The 18,309-nt window shown below is 36.0% G+C and overlaps 1 protein-coding gene and 1 long non-coding RNA gene across 2 annotated transcripts in view; one reads left to right on the top strand and one right to left on the bottom strand.

The window, feature by feature from the left end:
- Positions 1-9,458: 9,458 nt before the first annotated feature.
- Positions 9,459-10,933, bottom strand: LOC105437466. Its single transcript, XR_970618.2, has 2 exons — positions 10,841-10,933; positions 9,459-9,593 (listed from the first exon to the last, which is right to left on the bottom strand). It is a non-coding gene; the product is annotated as an uncharacterized LOC105437466 (long non-coding RNA).
- Positions 10,934-16,553: 5,620 nt separating this feature from the next.
- The window catches only part of LOC105446137 (NACHT, LRR and PYD domains-containing protein 5-like), a 38,018-nt gene continuing 36,262 nt past the window's right edge, over positions 16,554-18,309 (top strand). The window contains exon 1 of the mRNA XM_030986765.1: positions 16,554-16,965. The gene's annotated coding sequence lies outside the window, so the exon portion shown is untranslated. The remainder of the gene's footprint in view (positions 16,966-18,309) is intronic.

Below are 18,309 nucleotides of genomic sequence, written 5' to 3'. Positions count from 1 at the left end.
TTATCCACAATACATGGGCAAAAACATGCCTATATAAAATCTCTTTAGAATAGATAGAAAATCCTAATATTTTTTCATATTTATATAGATTATGAGTCGGAGATATAATTTCATGTCTCATTTGACCCTCAATTAAGTCATAATGTCATCATAATGGCCTCCAAACTCAAAATTTAAATTTGCATATTATGACGTTTGCATATTTTTGGAAAATTGATTGTATCTCTAAAAATATTGATCAATTTTCTTTTTAATTTTGATATGTTCTAGCTAAAACAATTTTCTACAAATGTAGTATTCACAATTTTTATTTTTGACAAAAGTATCATGGTGTATTTTTGCGATTAAAGGAGGCATGTCAATTTTCCGCATTTTGCGTGTATTCTCTATGGGACATGACTTTTTCTCAAAACTGGATTCTACACTCCTGTCGTTCGCGAGCAAAATCTCCGTTGTTTTAGCTTTGTTTTCGCTGAGCTTCAAATATGTTGTAGCTGAGACAATGAGCTATCAAAAGTGTGTACTTTATTTTTCGATTAGATGCCGGGATCTTGCTCATATTTCACTTGCAAAGTAGAATTTTTGAATTCCATTTCCCGTTTACGTGTAATCGCTATGGGAGATGTTTTGGTATATCGGTAACGCACTTGACTTCCAACCTCGAGATCCCTGGTTCGAGTCCGGGTGTCTCCAATACTTTTTTTTCTCACTTTTTTTTCCTTTTGACTTTTACTGTACCATCTCCTTTGATTATTACAACACGTAGATTCGCAAATAATGTCATAAATAACCCCTTTTACTTTATTATTACCCTATTTTCACTTCATCCATTACTTTTTGCGTGTAATCCCTACGGGAGATGACTTTTTCTCAAATCTGGATTCTACATTCCTGTCTTTTACGAGCAATATCGCCGTTATTTCTGCATGGATTTTGTTGATTTTTTAGTATGTTGGCGCTGAGACTTTATGCTATCTAAATCAACCCTCATTTTTGTAATAAGATGTCAGGATTGCGCTCATGATCATGATCATGATCATTATCATCATGATCATCATTATCATAATGATGATAATCATTTATCAATTACATTTTAATTTCTTTGAATAAGATAAAATCGTCAAAATGTGTTCTTCATGATGTAAATTAGAGTCAAAGGTGTAACTGGTTACTGTACAGGGTCATAGGTCATATATTGTTTCAATCTATCTTCCCTAGATCCCTGATCAAGGGGACGCAATTTAAACTTGACATATGGATAGATCATAATAGGAAAAACATTTTATAAAATAATATATCGTGTAATGCATTATTCGTTATGTAAACCATTATCACACGTATCACCTAATTCGTCGAAGTGACGAATTAAAGTCTAGTATTTATTTTGTGTCTGTATAGAAGAAAATATTATTATTCTTCCTCAATTTTGTTCGCAGGATATCTCAAAAATGGCTTAAGCCATTATCATGAAAATTGCCATGATAATAGATCTTAGTCTAACTTAGAACTGCGTGACTTTTCATAGACTCAACGTCAGCGTGACGTCATCCAGGCGCCCTTTTGTGAAAATAGACTTATGATCATATCTTCATAACGGAAAAGTATTTCTCATTCATATTTATCACGATTAAGATCAATATCTGTCCGGTCAATTTCAGGTCAATAAACGTGCGCAAATGCGCACGTGCGCGTTTGTCCGCGCGTTTACGCGCGCGCAAAAATTTAAAATGCTCTAAATCATCCCAAATATTTTTTTGCATACAATTCAGGCCATATGGAGCATTTGACAAAAAAATATGCTCACGCGCATGCGCGCGCGTTTTTTGCGCGTACTAGCGTTTTGCAACATAGAATCGCCAAAATTTTTCTATCATCATATTTGGCACATTTTTCCAAGCATTTTGATAATTTGTTCACCTTTTATTAACGCAATGAGCGTCCGTCAAAGTTGACAGCACGCGCGGATTTGCGTTATCTTTATCCACAATACATGGGCAAAAACATGCCTATATAAAATTCATTGTAACTCTTTAGAATAGATAGAAACTTCTAATATTTTTTCATATTTGGATAGATTATGAGTCGGAGATATGATTTCATGTCTCATTTAATCCTCAATTAACTCATGACGTCATCATAATAGCCTCCAAACTTAAAATTTTAATTTGCATATTATGACGTCAGCATATTTTTGGAAAATTGATTGTATCTCTGTAAATATGGATCAATTTTCTTTTTAATTTTGATAAGTTCTAGCTGAGACAATTTTCTACAAATGTAATGTTCACAATTTTTATTTTTGACAAAAGTATCATGGTGTATTTTTGCGATTAAAGGAGGCATGTCAATTTTTCGCATTTTGCGTGTATTCTCTATGGGACATGACTTTTTCTCAAAACTGGATTCTACACTCCTGTCTTTCGCGAGCAAAATCTCCGTTGTTTTAGCTTCGTTTTCGCTGAGCTTCGGATATGTTGTAGCTGAGACAATGAGCTATCACAAATGTGCCCTTTATTTATCGATTAGATGCCGGGATCATGCTCATATTTCACTTGCAAAGTAGGATTTCTGAATTCCATTTCCTGTTTACGTGTAATCGCTATGGGAGATGTTTTGGTATATCGGTAACGCACTTGACTTCCAACCTCGAGATCCCTGGTTCGAGTCCGGGTGTCTCCAACACTTTTTTTTCCTTGTGACCTTCACTGTACCATCTCCTTTGATTATTTAAACACGTAGATTCACAAATAATGTCATAAATAACCCTTTTTACTTTATTATTACCCTATTTTCACTTAATCCATTACTTTTTGCGTGTAATCCCTATGGGAAAGGACTTTTTCTCAAATCTGGAGTCTACATTCCTGTCTTTTGCGAGCAATATCGCCGTTATTTCGGCTTGGATTTTGTTGATTTTTGAGTATGTTGTAGCTGAGATTATATGCTATCTAAATCAACCCTCATTTTTTCAATAAGATGTCATGATCGCGCTCATGATCATGATCATGATCATCACAGTCATCATTATCATAATGATGCTAATCATTTATCAATTACATTTTCATTTCTTTGAATAAGATAAAATCGTCAAAAGGTATTCTTCATGATGTAAATTAGAGTCAAATGTGTAACTGGTTACTGCACAGGGTCAAAGGTCATATATTGTTTCAATCTATCTTCCCTAGATCCATGATGATCAAGGAGACACAATTTAATCTTGACATATGAATAGATCATAATGGGAGAAGCATTTTACAAAATAATATATCGTGTAATGCATTATTCGTTATGTAAACCATTATCATACGTATCACCTAATTCGTCTAAGTGACGAATTAAAGTCTAGTTTATTTATTATTATTCTTCCTCGAATTTGTTCGCAGGATATCTCAAGACTGAATAAAGCCATTATCATGAAACTTGCCATGATGATAGATCTTAGTCTAACTTAGAACTGCGTGACTTTTCAAAGACTCAAAATTATCGTGACGTCATCCAGGCGCCATTTTGTGAAAATAAACTTATGATCATATCTTCATAACGGAAAGGAATTTTTCATTCATATTTATCAGGAAGAAGATCAATATCCATCCGGTCAATTTCAGATCAATAAACGTGCGCAAATGCGCGCGTGCGCGTTCGTACGCGCGTTTACGCGCGCGAAAAAAATTAAAATGCTCCAAATCATCCCAAATTTTTTTTGCATACGTTTCAGGCCATATGGAGCATTTGACAAAAAATCACGCAAACGCGCATGCGCGCGCGTTTTTTGCGCGTACTAGCATTTTGCAACATAGAATCGCCGAATGTTCTCTATCATTATATTTGGTACATCTTTCCAAGCATTTTGATAACTTGTTCACCTTTTAATAACGCAATGAGCGTCCGTCAAAGTTGACAGCGCGCGCGGACCTGCGTTATCTTTATCCACAATACATGAGCAAAAACATGTCTATACAAAATTCTTTGTAACTCTTCAGAATAGATAGAAACTCCCAATATTTTTTCATATTTAGATAGGTTATAAGTTGGAGATATGATTTCATGTCTCATTTGACCCTCAATTAACTCATAACGTCATCATAATGGCCTCCAAACTCAAAATTTCAATTTGCATATTATGACGTCAGCATAATTTTGGAAAATTGATTGTATCTCTGTAAATATTGATTGATTTTCTTTTAAATTTTGATATGTTCTACCTGAGACAATTTTCTACAGATAAATATTCCACAATTTTCCATTTTGACAAAGGCATCATGGCGTATTTTTGCAATTAAAGAAGGCATGTCAATTTTTCACATTTTACGTGTATTCTCTATGGGACATGACTTTTTCTCAAAACTGGATTCTACACTCCTGTCTTTCGCGAGCAAAATCTCTGTTGTTTTAGCTTCGTTTTCGCTGAACTTCGGATATGTTGTAGCTGAGACAATGAGCTATCACAAGTGCGCCCTTTATTTTTCGATTAGATGCCGGGATCATGCTCATATTTCACTTGCAAAGTAGGATTTCAGAATTCCATTTCCCGTTTACGTGTAATCGCTATGGGAAATGTTTTGGTATATCGGTAACGCACTTGACTTCCAATCTCGAGATCCCTGGTTCGAGTCCGGGTGTCTCCAACAATTTGTTTCTTCACTTTTTTTTCCTTTTGACCTTCACTGTACCATCTCCTTTGATTATTAAAACACGTAGAATCGCAAATAATGTCACAAACAACCCTTTTTACTTTATTATTACCCTATTTTCACTTAATCCATTACTTTTTGCGTGTAATCTCTATGGGAGATGACTTTTTCTCAAATCTGGAGTCTACATTCCTGTCTTTTGCGAGCAATATCGCCGTTATTTCTGCTTGGATTTCGTTGACTTTTGAGTAAGTTGTAGCTGAGACTATATGCTATCTAAATCAACCCTCATTTTTTCAATAAGATGTCATGATCGCGCTCATGATCATGATCATTATCATCATGATCATCATTATCATAATGATGATAATCATTTATCAATTACATTTTCATTTCTTTGAATAAGATAAAATCGTCAAAAGGTGTTCTTCATGATGTAAATTAGAGTCAAATGTGTAACTGGTTACTGCACAGGGTCAAAGGTCATATATTGTTTCAATCTATCTTCCCTAGATCCATGATGATCAAGGAGACACAATTTAATCTTGACATATGAATAGATCATAATGGGAGAAGCATATAAATGGGAGAAGCATTTTACAAAATAATATATCGTGTAATGCATTATTCGTTATGTAAACCATTATCATACGTATCACCTAATTCGTCTAAGTGACGAATTAAAGTCTAGTTGTACATTTAACATTGAAGTCACTACCTTAGCTCCACTATCCCCCATCTGAACAATGTTACCTAGTCCCTTTAGGGAAGATTTTATTCTTTTAAAAATATGTCATTCCTTTCAGAAGCAATCCATGTATGTGCCTCATTCCTTTCAGAAGCGATCCATGTATGTGCCTCACCCCCCCCCCACCCCCCCCCTTGGTCTTGGTCATCATGATGGGCAGGATTATGACAAGCGGCTGGAAGGGGCTAGCCTGGTGGTGCAGGGGAGGGGGCAGGGCAACTACCCATGCTCATATTTCCTTAAACATCACAGAGTATAGAAGAAGTACTTATTAATTGCACTCAACACTCCTAATCCTTTGAACTTTCTGCATTACTAATGTCTAATCACTATCGTCCAGTTATCATACAAAAATATTCACACAAAATTAATATTTTACACAGTACATAACTCAATATTTACTTCTGGGATATGATCATTAGGAAGTTTTCGCAAACTCATTGCAAACGGAGATTCTGCGGTTCGTGTGCAAAATCGAGAAGCTACTATAGTAACATCGGGGTGACCGCTGAGGTACTGAAATCCAGAACGGTTTTTAGCCAAATCTACGGGCGTTCTCAATGACGCCTCAAGTGAATCAAGTACTCGATACAAACTATTTCATTCACCTGATAATAATAATAGTATTTAAATAGACAGAATCAAATCTGCATACATTAGTTGTTGCAGTTTGCATTCTAACTATTGCGCATACTAGACAGGTGAATGAAATAATTTGTATTGAGGAACTTTACAAAGACTTATGTATCACATTTGATTACATTACGAAAATGGCCTATTCCCTGCCACGCAATACAATACAGACGGGACTACATGACTAGCACAACTTCTCTCGACCAAGCCACAAAACGGCTTTTTATCAAATTTCAAAAATTGATCATCAAGTTTTAAAACAATTCATGTTATATCCATATTCATGCTGTTATAGTTCAGAAACAATAATCGGAAGAAAAAAAAAGCCCACCGAAGAGCCGTTCGCGTCAGGTGCGGATCTAGGGGGGGGGGGGTAGGGGGTTTACAACTCGCTATTTACGTCTGGGGACCAACCTTTAAACGTCACCATCCGAATGACGTGACTCAGTTTGGAACCTGCGTCACCGGCTGAATCAGTTTGTAACTTCCACTGTCCGCTGTGTCGGGATTCTTGCTCGATCCTCTCAACGCAGAAGTTTGAAGTCGGTGAGATGTATTAATATTTTTTGTTGTCCTTACGAACTGTGACTTTTCATCGGACCAAGAAACATTTTTGAAAATTCAGACAATGATTAAGAGTCAAAAACGGTACAACGCATCGTCTTCTTTCTCTAATAATTTAATGACATGTCAAAGCTTCCGCGTTTCGCGCGGGAGGGGCGAAAATAAATTCAGACAAGGATTAAGAGTAATAATTTAATGAAACGTCACAGCTTCCACGCTTCGCGCTTCTGTCTGTCTCTCTCTCACTGTATCTCTCTCTCTCTCTCTCTCCCTGTCTATATCTTTCCATCACCTCTTCCTCTCCCCTCTCTCTCTCTGTCTGTCTCTCCCTCCCTCTCTCCCCCCCCCCCTCCCTCCCCTTTCCTCTCCCCCTCTGTCTCTCTTTAACAACAAATTATTTCAATCTGGACAGCAGAAATCCAGATTTACACCAAAATTGTTTAATTTTCTGGTTCTGGGTTTCTCTTTTACTTTTCTTCAAGGCTATGTGAAAGATACCAGTAGCCAGAATCAATTTATTGTTACCCTTTTAGTGATGGTTCTGCTTAATCTTAAATAAGTTCATGAATTGTAAAATCATCAATTAATAAATTACACATGAATTGTTAATGCATTACAGAAGCCACAAATAATAAAACAGGCATTCAATCATCTGTTTTGGTAATTTTATTTTTATTTGTAAGGCAAGACATTCAGTATTTAAAAAAATGCTTAGTACAAATAACATGATAATTTCAGAAATACAAACACAAAAAGAAAATTACAAGACATATGACTCTTATTAATATAGCAACATTGATATGATATGATAAATGCTACATCTATTAACTGAGCACTAAATGGTATAAGCGTTATACCAAACAACAGAGAACTAAACGGTATAAGCGTTATACCAACCTACAGTGCACTAAATGGTATAAGCGTTATACCAATCTACAGAGCACTAAAAAGTATAAGCGTTATACCAATCTACAGAGCACTAATGGTATAAGCGTTATACCAACCTACAGGGCACTAAATGGTATAAGCGTTATACCAATCTACAGAGCACTAAATGGTATAAGCGTTATACCAATCTACAGAGCACTAAATGGTATAAGCGTTATACCAATCTACAGAGCACTAAATGGTATAAGCGTTATACCAATCTACAGCGCCGAAAATTTAGCAACGACTCAAAATATTTGAAATCTTTTTTGATAAAAATTGACATTTTTTTTAAATTCTAAATTATTTTTTTTCTCCCAAAAATAGGATCAAAAAAAAAATTAAAAAAATTTGATGCATGATATAAAACAAATATATCCCTCAGCAAATAGCACTATTGGAGTCACCTCTTGCGCATAGTCTTAACCAGAACCTCTCAAGACAGTGTATATTTGTATACTACAGAGCACTAAATGGTATAAGCGTTATACCAATCTACAGAGCACTAAATGGTATAAGCGTTATACCAATCTACAGAGCACTAAATGGTATAAGCGTTATACCAATCTAAAGAGCACTAAATGGTATAAGCGTTATACCAATCTACAGAGCACTAAATGGTATAAGCGTTATACTAACCTACAGGGCACTAAATGGTATAAGCGTTATACTAACCTACAGGGCACTAAATGATTTTTTCAAAGGGGGGGGGGGGGGTTAAAATCTTAACATCGCGCCGAAAATTTCGCAACGACTCAAAATATTTAAAATCTTTTTTTGATAAAAATTGACATTTTTTTTTAATTCTAAATTTTATTTTTTTCCCCAAAAATGGGATTTAAAAAAAAAAAAATTAAATAAATTTTTGATGCATGATATAAAAAAAATATACCCCGCAGCAAATAGTACTATTGAAGTCACCTCTTGCGCATAGTTTTAACTAGAACCTCTCAAGACAGTGTATATTTGTATACTACAGAGCACTAAATGGTATAAGCGTTATACCAACCAACAGGGCACTAAATGGTATAAGCGTTATACCAACCAACAGGGCACTAAATGGTATAAGCGTTATACCAACTTACAGGGGCTTACGCAGGATTTTTTCCAAGGTGGGGTTTTAAAATCTGAAAATCGCGCCAAAAATTTCGCAACGACTCAGCCGGCCTGTGAATAAGCGGGGGTGAGGGATGGGGGGGGGGGGGGGAAGGAGGGGGGTAAAGACTACATCCCACGTGCACAAAAATTTGAGATAAATTTATACTCATACAGGAAAAAAATGTTTTACATTAACAGTTGACATGGAATTAGTCTGTCTCTCCTCTGATATTTTCTAGAAAAGAACTTGAGCCGAATAAAATACTTCAGTGCAGTTTCAGGGCGAACAATTTATCACATATATATGTTACTTAAAACTAAATGTTCGAAAGTTCATTTGTTATCTGTAGCAGTAAATAATCAATATCATCTCAGTGATGATTTAAAAACAAACCTTTTTAAAAATTGAGTTGTATGCTTAAAAGATAAAAAATTGAAATTCCTTTATTTCTATTACCAAAATTTGTCTTCAATCACTATCGTCATGAAAATCCTTGCAGAATTGTGTGTTCATTGAAAACCCTATGTCAGTACGCACTCTATGTGGAATATTGCCATCAAATTGGGGGGGGGTGGTCCCAACACTATAGAAGGGCTTTAACTAGGCCTGAATACCCCCAAAATAAAACAAAAACCTACTTCAAATAATCCCTATATTTCTCCTTCAATCCATTCACTATCTGAAGTGGCAGTTTGTCTCCAACTGTCAGAGTGAAAGGAAGGAAAATTACACTATCCCTTGTAATGGTCTCAACCCAAACCTGCTTCCAGTCCTGCTGTCCTGTGACAGCAACCATCATCTTCTTCCATTTTGTTGTCAATGTCCCTGTAAACCATTCTAGTACAAGGCCATCCTTCCTGACCTTGTCCACATCTTGTCCTTGTCCTATCTGTGGTCATTGTGTGCTATACGCCTCGCGGTAGGTGGCCACCATATCTCCCTCCAGTATTTCTGTCCTCGTCTCCTTCCTCGCATTGGGTCCAAGATGAACCTGAGCAAACAGACAAGCATAAACCAGGTGATTGAACAAATGAAATGTATAAAAGCTGCGCTATATAAATTTATTATTATTATTACTATTATTATTATTAATGTGTAATATGTGCACATGTATTAACTATCCATACATGTATCTTTGAATAATAAGAAGTTAATTACAACTTGTAGACAAAATTAACTGCAGTTGAGATATATGGCTTCCCATATGACACAATTGCCTCAGACTTATTAACTTTAAAGGGACCTGGTAACATTGTTTAGATAAATAAAAATACTGCTGAGGTAGTGACTTCAATGCTAGCTGTACAATTAAAGACAATCTGAAAGTTCGAGTGAAAACAGAACATTACCAACAATTAAAATGGGGAAAAACTTATCTGATTCATTTATAAATTCTCCCAACTTCATTACTTTAATTAAATTGAATTCAAGGTTAATTTAAATTTAAATTGTTACAAAGCAAGGTATACATGTATAGATAGACTCTTTATACCATTTTAAACATTTGAGTCATGAATGATTTGAAAGCAATGTTTTATGTCATATTTACAAGGAAAAACAGTTGGGAGAATTCAAAAATTGGCAGGGAGATTTTACACATACCACTTTCAAAGAAAAGCTTATAGTTGTGGTTTGTGGGTTTTTTCAGGAAATTTGCATTTTAGAGGGTTTTTACAGTAGTAGGAATATAATAAGTAACATTTCATATTAAAATTAAGCATTTTTGTCATCAACCTTCAGTAACCGTATTTAAAGATACCCAGTTTGATAGAGATATCTCTTTCGGTTCTGGTTGTATTAGCATCTAATTGTTTCATGAACTTTGACAAATGATCTTTCTACCCCAAAACTTGATCATATCATCCTGACATAGCCATACATGCCAAGTTTGTGTATGCTCTCCTAATCTGGTCTGAAGTTATTGCGTTAACAAAAGGACAACACAGTGACATAATGCCTTCAACAGTGCCAAATATAGAGGTTTTTGTTTTCATACTGTATTTACATTGGGGAACTGTAATTTATGGAACTAAGATAAGTGTGGTTCCTAATGTGTTCCTTCTTACATTTTCAGGGGTTCAGGGGGCCACAAATCAAAATTTGAGGTTGCAAAAGTGAAATGTGTTTTAGGTTGCATCAGAAAGAATGTAATAATGAAGTTGAGCACTTCTATAGTATAATGGTAGTCTATGATTGATGTGATAATATCCTTGCTTATTTCTGCATGATAGAAAATACCTGTCTGTATGGTTTTTCCTCTGTGATGTCAGCATGCACTTCCTGCTGTGGAGCATTCACTGGTTGAGTGCCCGCTAGCATTAGGTCGCAAATGGGCCACCTCACTGTTGCATCGTCTTCTGTAGATGAATAAAGAAGAGCACGGAACTCAACTTGTATTCAAGGAACTTAATAACATAGTTTTCTGTTCACTATATAGTGCGTGTACAAATATCAGATATAAATCCATAAAAATTAAGCAAATAAATTAAGTATTATACAAAATACACATACAACTAGAGATTTCGCAATCTGTGTTGCCGCCCAATGGAAATGCATCCGCTGGCAGAGGCAGCGATTTTGGTGTCTTCCTTATGTTCAAAGGAGGGACAAAGACTGCGCGATTTCGATCTAAGCCGTCTTAAATATTTCTCATCAGATTCTTATAAGTCCACTCCAAAAATAGTTTGCTTTTAATAGATGCTGAACAACAAGAGATAAAGAGCAAACAAAAATGAGTAAAATCGGATAATTAATAAGGATGTTATGAATTTTCGAAAAAGTATGAAAAAGTATGGAACAATGGAAATCCCTACACAAATTGCAAATTTGGTTATCAGTTTGTGACGTCATTGCTATACTATTTATCAATTACTTATACATTTTCATCCCATTAATGTTCCTTTTTATCCCCCAAAAACTTGATTTCCCCATGGCTTTGCCGAAAGTATTGATTTGTATCATATTGCATGCATGACATTTCACAAAATATTTTATGAACTTTGAAGAATTGATACATTTTTCTAAATATTGTATATTCATAGGCCTAATCATTGATTTTTATATAAATAGTTAATCAAAATTAGCATTTTTCAGGATTTAACTGAAAAAAATTACTCTATATTAATTCATCCTCACAAAAACATATTACTATCGATAAAATTTGGATGCTGGTGTGAGGAAATAACATTCTTGGGGGGGGAAATGGGAAATTTGTATTATCAATATAAAGAAAATAATTAGTGGATAGTGAGGCAATGACGTCACAGACCCATCAGTGAGTTGCCAATTTGTTTTGTGATTTTCAAAGCATAATCATGTATCTTATTTAATACGTTTACTATGAGTATTTCATTTCATTTCATTTAGCAGCACCATGAATATACATTGTTTTCTTTCACCTTCTCTCCATTTATCTCCTTCTCTTTGCTTTGCTCTCTCTCTCTCTCCCTCTCTCTCTCTATCATTCTCATTTCTCTATCGGTCTTTTCTCTCTCTGTCTCTCTCTCCCTCTCTGTCTCTCTCTCTCCCTCTCTCTCTCTTACCGTCACCTTTTCTCCTCGTTCCATTTCCCCTTGACCTCGTATATCCGATGTATATAGTGTTGATGATACCTATTATGCATTTTGCAAGTGAACGTTACATTTCTATATATCACTTTTTAAAGATACGGATCAATTAAATAATAATGTAATAGGACATTATTCGTGATATTACTGTTCATAGTTCATGGGATGGAGCAAAGCTGGTGTACAGCATGCTCCGACAGGCAAGGTGCGTGCTGAAAGCATACTTGAGATCCTCTTCCAAGGAATATACTAAATCATTGAAAAAATGAGTATTTAAAACTACGGTAAGGCCAAAAAAAAAATTGTTTGGTTGCCCTCGATTGCTTTTCTGGAGTAGGGGCGGGCGGGCGGATTTTTTTTTTGTTTTAACTTCATTTTGTGTGTCTTTTTTTTTTTTTTTCCCCCATTTTTTGTTGTTTTAATTTTTTTTTTTCCATAAAAAAAAAATCATTGGTATTGACAAGCATTTAAACAAACAAAGTCTATAAAACACTTTAATATGTTAAAAGACTAGTTTAATGTACAATGAATATCAAGATCAAGACCAACACAGAAAGTATTTTGGGCTTTGAAATACAGCACCTTTTAAATCTCCATTGTACTACTTATAGCTACTTGCGCCCTCTATGTAGCAAACAATGCCTAATCGGTGACCATTGGTCCTCCATGATCCTCTTTATCTTATATTAACTGAGAGCTAATTTGATGAGATAACCACCTGTCCAGTGACCTTGCAGGGTGGTCTAATCCCTCCTGTAAACTAATACAGATGGGATTTAAAATGAGTTTAAGAATGCTCAGAACCTGATTTGAATGAACGGCATTTTGACATAGAAAAATAAAAATGGCAAGTCTAATAAATACCTAATTGCGTACTGAAAAGACAAAACTGGCAACGGGACGCATTTTGATCCTTGCAAATGCATAAAATGGTATGTTTGGCATTTAAGATTGCTCCCCAAAAAAAATTAAATGAAAAAAAAAAAAAAAAAAATACGAGCGGCCCGAAAATGACGAGTGGGCGGTCGAGGACAACCAAATGATTTTGTTTTGTTTAGCCTAAGAATCATATCCCTATACCCGCAGGAAATTTAAAACCTTTCACAACGGATGCTAGAGATATTGATCATCGCGTTATTCTGTGAAGAATATCAGGAAATAATATCAGGAAATAAAAGCTGAAAGTGCATTTCGTAATCTTTATGTTTTTCTACCACATTACCTTTCAGTACACTTAATGACTATTCGAAACAAGAAATCAGAGGTTATCATCCCTATTTGATACAATTCTATTATCTGATCAATGTACATGAGAAAACTTGGATGAATAATTGATATGAAGGTAGTCTTTGTCCTAGCAGATCCGGAAATCGACAAACGCTGGTACAGCGGTGGTAGTGTCGGGGGAAGCGGGAAGGGGTTGCGCGAAATTTTACCTTGGGAGTGCATGGGTATTATTTACCCAATAATATCAAGTAAAATCTGGGGCACCAAACTGTACATTTCCAGTGCATTTCAATGGGAGATTGCACGTACAAGTAGAAACCATATAGGCAGTTTTTGCAGTCTTCACTTTAAATCGGAATTTTGACCACGATACCGTCTTTTGATCAAACATTTAATCGAGTGTACTCAAAGTAAAGTAAAGTCTCAGCTACAACGTAATAAAATATGGGAGACATCAGATTAGGGATAGACGAGACATGTACGAAACAACAACGGCAAATATTACCTAACTGAATCAAATTCAATTGTTTTCCTTTGATTGGCACTATGTTGACGTCATTTAGCATTCTAACAGCGAACATGGTACATTAAATTTCCTTTCTCTCTTTCTCTCTGTGACCCTCTCTCGATCTCCCCCACTCTCACTCTCCCTCTCTTTCTCTTTCTCTCTCTCCCCTCCTCCCTTCTCTCTCTCTCTCCCCCCACCCTTCCTCTCTCAATATCTCTCTCTTTTTTTATATATTTCTTTTTAATAGTTCGCTGGGACTTTTGTAGACTCTGTTCCCTAGATCATCAGAGGTGACCTCTACTTCTGGATGAGGAAAGAAAGATCATGAGAGTTCAACATAACAGGAAATAACACCCACCTCGTATTCGGCCTAGGCCTACTTTGTGAAAATATGACCAAAGTCCCAAAACATGATCTCGCAAACAAAGTATACTACCTTTAGTGCAGGCCTACTTGTGCTAGATGTCCTGATAGTTTTCACACACAAAGCCTTGCCAGTCGCTGTACGTAACAGTGTCTGCATATTGATACTGAGGGCATCCGGCAAAGGCTCTACTTTGCTGATTTGATGCAGCCAGAGACTGACAGAGCTAAACTCTGCTCAATGCTTGAGGATTTGTGGTAGAGTGTCCCTTTTCATCTCTGATGGTAGCCCTTTTTTGGTATGATGAGTGCTCATTATCCTTTCAAATAAGTGACTTTTGCCCTTCTGATTAGTCTCACTTTTTTTTCCTTCTAATTATTTACTCTTTACCTGTTCCTTAAAATCCCCCTTTTCACCCTTAACATATGCTCCCTATTAAAGACCGTCAATACTACTGGGCCAGAGGGGATTAGGCCACACAGCGAGGTCACTGACAGGTGGCTATCTCATTAACTCAGCTTTCAACTAACATAAGAAAAAGAGGATCATGGGGGACCAACAGGCACCGATGGGGGATGTTTTCTATACAGAGGGAGCAAGTAGCTACAAATAGGACAGTGGGGCTTTAAGAAGATGAGTTCCGTTAATTTCTTTGATTAATGTCCCTTTTTTCTATTAAATAATCGCCCTTTGAAAAGTGCACTTTTTTTACCATCATTTCCCACTGTCAGGGGGAGCGAAGTGTCTTTAAAAGTGGGGGGGGGGGCACCATATAAACTATACAAATTTGTGACATTGGTAGGCCTTTATACCCCTATATTGTGATTAGATTATCACGAATGATTTAATTGTTTGTTTCTACTTTTACATGGTCTAAGATACTGCTTAAGCATCATACTTTACAGTTGGGTGTACTGAATATTTATTTGCGAGTGAGTGAAGCAAGTGAGCAAAGATTTTAAAGATTTTTGAGGTAACAGTGTGAAAAAATACATCTTAAAATGAGGAAAAAACAATCCTAAAAAGACTCAAAAGATCTTGAATAAGAAACAAAATTATATCAACTTTAAATTTGGGTGAAGCTGAAAAAAATTGCTCTTACAATTGCTTTAGATTATATAATTTTATGGATCAAGGATTGAACCCGTGATTCCTCTTATTAAAGCCGAGAGCCTTCACAACTATACTTCATTATTTATCCAGACATAGCATTAAATGAACCAAACACCGCTACAAAATGCATCGAATTAGAAACTAAAATTTAAACTCTTACTTCCCTTACTACCCAACCCAAACACCCCTTGCAAAAGAACACACACACACACGCACGCACGCACATTCACACACACACACACACACACCCGCACACACACACACATACCCACACCTAGGTCTTCATTACGCTTCGATATGTTATTCTTTTTATCATATTCATTCGAATTTCAAAAATGACTCCTAGAACATTGTGGGAAATTATCGTTAAGTTGTATATTCCTGATTTCAGTATACATTTTCTAAGATATAGATAACGATAAATAAACACTTTACGCAATAATATTAACACGAAAATTAAACATAGTCAATTACTGATTGAGAAAGTAAAGCCTGACATACCCTTAACAAAAAAGAAAATAACGTGTCTACATTTGCAACCGAAGATTTGGAATTATCTAGATTCGCTAGTACACCAGATTTCAATTACTGAATTATGGGGAATGTCCTCAAAAGCGATGGCAGTTGATATATATTGGAGCCCCCCCCCCCAAAAAAAAGAGTGTTTTCGGCCTTGGGAGAGACTAAAGCTACGGTCACAAAGCTACGGTCACAAATACGAAAAATTGAACAGCGTCGATTTTTTTTTCCCTCCTTTTTACTGCTTCCATTTAAAATTATTAAAAAACTTGAATTCGGTGTAAATATTCATAATTGAATGACACACGCCCTTAAGACTAAAACAACAACAAACAACAACAAGGTTCGTACGAACGATACGTTCGTACGAATCTCCCTGTTTTTCTATTGTCTTCCCGAATTTTCATGGGGTTCGTAGCAGTTCGAATGGCATTTGTGACCGAGGCTTGTTAGGCTTCCCCATACCACTTTACGACATGACTTGATTTGAATCACAAATCCTTATTGGGACCGACTCACTGAGTGAGAGACATGAATTACTTTGTCTGGTTAACTCTAATTGTTTTAGCGTATTTTCCTCTGGTTTCGTTTTTGGACCACGTGATTCGACTGACATGCACCAGGTACATGTACCTGCTTGATGTCACGAAACTGTGAAATACGGACTCACGCACACTATGCTCTTCATTTGATACGGGATATCAGTCACATCTACATGAAAATAATCTGAGTGGAACGAAGCACATTTGTGCAAAGTGAATTTGCATAAGACTGATTTCTAGATCATTTTCCTCGAGACACTGCATGTTTTGGCATCTGTCAAACTGGATTCATGGCACAGATACAACTCTGCTCTTATCTTGCCAAACAGAATTTGTAAACGCTTTTATTACACGTTCTAGGAGAGAACTGCCATGTCGCTTGTTGCCAGTTACTTTACTTTGAACTGTGTAAGAATATGTGTGAATCCTTTTAGCTCAGCTATAATTGGATAAATATTTCTGAGGAGAGGACTTGACGCCTCATTCTACAATTCATTTCGCATGTAGCAGGATCTAGCCAAACAGTGAGTATAATATATTATTTTTTGACTCGTTACCTCTAAATTCTGTTCATCCAAGCAATAGCCATTGTATAAGCTCAATTAACGGAATAGAATATTGCAGAAACCCTAATCTTTAGTAAATATCATAAACAATTTGACTAAATGTTATTACTATTGTGAGAATGATGAGAATAAATAGTAACAATAATATCGAATATTTAGGAGCGCTAAAAACAATAAGTACCATAGAGCTTACATATACAAGTATATGAAAAGAGGACAAAAATGTACAGTATATCACATAGATCATTGAGGAAAAGGGTGAGTTTTGAGGGATCTTTTGAAGGTGGCAAGACAAGTAATTTTCCTTATTGAAAGAGGGATGCTGTTTCAAGTCTTTGATGCAGCTACTTCAAAACGTTTTTCAGCTGCTGAGAGTCTAGATTTGGGAATGAAAAGTTTAAATAGATGTCGGTTGCTGAACGAAGATTACGAGTTGGTTTATATATTTGGAAGGTGGACTATACCCACATTAGCATGTTCTAAGTTTCTTAAGTCTATACCTGGGCAAGGATAAGACTCTTGTTTTATTATCTTGTAATGTTTGGAACATCATCTTGTTCGAAGCGATCCCCCCCCCCCCCAAAAAAAAAAAAAAAAAAAAAAAAAAAAATATATATATATATATATATAAATAAATAAATAAAAATACCCTGTAGGATAGTGGACTTTGCATTAAATTAACCTAAACAATGTCTTTCCGTTGAAGATTTGTTGTTGTTGTTGTTGCTGTACATGATCGTGGTGAGGATTCGTGATCTCATGCCGTTAGAAAGCAAATTCAACATTCGGGCAATGTTGGGCAATTTGCATAAACTTGTTAACCCAATGTTCCGTGATGATGCATAATAGGTGTATTTCTAGCTTCTGAAGCCGTGAAGGGAGTAGGATTCACTTATGATGTTTATTTTAGCCTGAGGGTTCACTGATAATGTAAAATATGATATTGCTATGACTTGGCCTTAACTGGCACCCATACCCCTGCGTGTAGAGGCAGGTAAACAAAACCTAAAATGTGTCCGGAATCACCCCTTCCCGCACCCGACGAACATTGCACAGTGGCTTCGGAGTTCCCAAGTGGACTCGTTTTTCTACTTGCATGCAGGGGCGTAGACAACGGGGAGGATGAGGGGGATGCATCCCCCCCACCTCACAAGGTGGGGGGATGGCATGTACAATCATCCCCCCCCCCAGGTTTTGGGGAATGATATTTGCTTACTTAATAAGTCATAATGATGATAATAATAGTAATAATAATAATGATAACAATTATAATATTAATAATAATAATAATTATGATGATGA

This window comes from Strongylocentrotus purpuratus, unplaced genomic scaffold, assembly GCF_000002235.5.
Source record: "Strongylocentrotus purpuratus isolate Spur 01 unplaced genomic scaffold, Spur_5.0 spur5_scaffold_16, whole genome shotgun sequence".
Classification (NCBI taxonomy): Eukaryota; Metazoa; Echinodermata; class Echinoidea; order Camarodonta; family Strongylocentrotidae; genus Strongylocentrotus; species Strongylocentrotus purpuratus.
This window is presented reverse-complemented; position numbering and strand designations above follow the sequence as displayed.